Source organism: Arachis stenosperma, chromosome 3 (assembly GCF_014773155.1).
Source record: "Arachis stenosperma cultivar V10309 chromosome 3, arast.V10309.gnm1.PFL2, whole genome shotgun sequence".
NCBI lineage: Eukaryota > Viridiplantae > Streptophyta > Magnoliopsida > Fabales > Fabaceae > Arachis > Arachis stenosperma.
In genome coordinates, this window is record NC_080379.1 from 78,701,105 (window position 1) to 78,702,262 (window position 1,158).

General features: G+C 38.5%; 1 non-coding gene across 1 annotated transcript; it reads right to left on the reverse strand.

The window, feature by feature from the left end:
• Positions 1–783: 783 nt before the first annotated feature.
• LOC130972259 (small nucleolar RNA R71) lies at positions 784–891 on the reverse strand. The gene has a single exon (XR_009083449.1). It is a non-coding gene; the product is annotated as a small nucleolar RNA R71 (small nucleolar RNA).
• Between the last annotated feature and the right edge of the window lie 267 nt (positions 892–1,158).

Sequence of the window (1,158 nt, forward strand, 5' to 3'; positions counted from 1 at the left end):
ATTTCTTAAAATTTCTTTTAATTAATTCACTTTAATTTTCAAAAATTTCTTCCCCTCTTCTCACATCCTTCTATTTATGGACTAACACTACTCCTCAATGCACAATTCGAACTCTATCTTTCTTGATAAGTTCGAATTCTTCTACCTCTTCCTTCTATTTTTCTTTTCCTCTGACACCTCAAGGAATCTCTATACTGTGACATAGAGGATTTCATATTTTCTTGTTCTCTTCTCTTTCATATGAGCAGGAGCAAAGACAAAAGCATTCTTGTTGAGGCTGACCCTGAACCTGAAAGGACCTTAAAGTGAAAGCTAAGAGAAGCTAAAGCACAACTCTCTGTAGAGGACCTAACAAAAATCTTCAAACAAGAAGAACCCATGGCAGCCAAAAACAACAATAATGCCAACAATGCAAGGAAGGTGCTTGGTGACTTTACTGCACCTACTCCCGACTTCTATGGGAGAAGCATCTCTATCCCTGCCATTGGAGCAAACAACTTTGAACTTAAGCCTCAATTAGTTTCTCTAATTCAACAGAATTGCAAGTTCCATTGACTTCCATTGGAAAATCCTCATCAGTTTTTAGCTGAATTCTTGCAAATCTGTGACACTGTCAAGACTAATGGGGTTAACCCTGAGGTCTACAGACTTATGCTATTCCCTTTTGTTGTAAGAGAGAGAGCAAGGATATGGTTGGACTCACAACCTAAAGAAAGCCTGAACTCTTGGGAAAAGCTAGTCAATACCTTCTTGGCAAAGTTCTTTCCACCTCAAAAATTGAGTAAGCTTAGAGTGGAAGTCCAAACCTTCAGACAGAAGGAAGGTGAATCCCTCTATGAAGATTGGGAAAGATACAAACAATTGATCAGAAAATGTCCTTCTGACATGCTTTCTGAATGGAGCATCATAGGTATCTTCTATGATGGTCTGTCTGAACTGTCCAAGATGTCATTGGACAGCTCTGCTGGAGGATATCTTCATCTGAAGAAGATGCCTGCAGAAGCTCAAGAACTCATTAAAATGGTTGTAAATAACCAATTCATGTACACTTGTGAAAAGAATCCTGTGAACAATGGGACGAATCAGAAGAAAGGAGTTCTTAAGATTGGTATTCTGAATGCCATATTGGCTCAGAACAAAATATTAACTCAGCAAGTC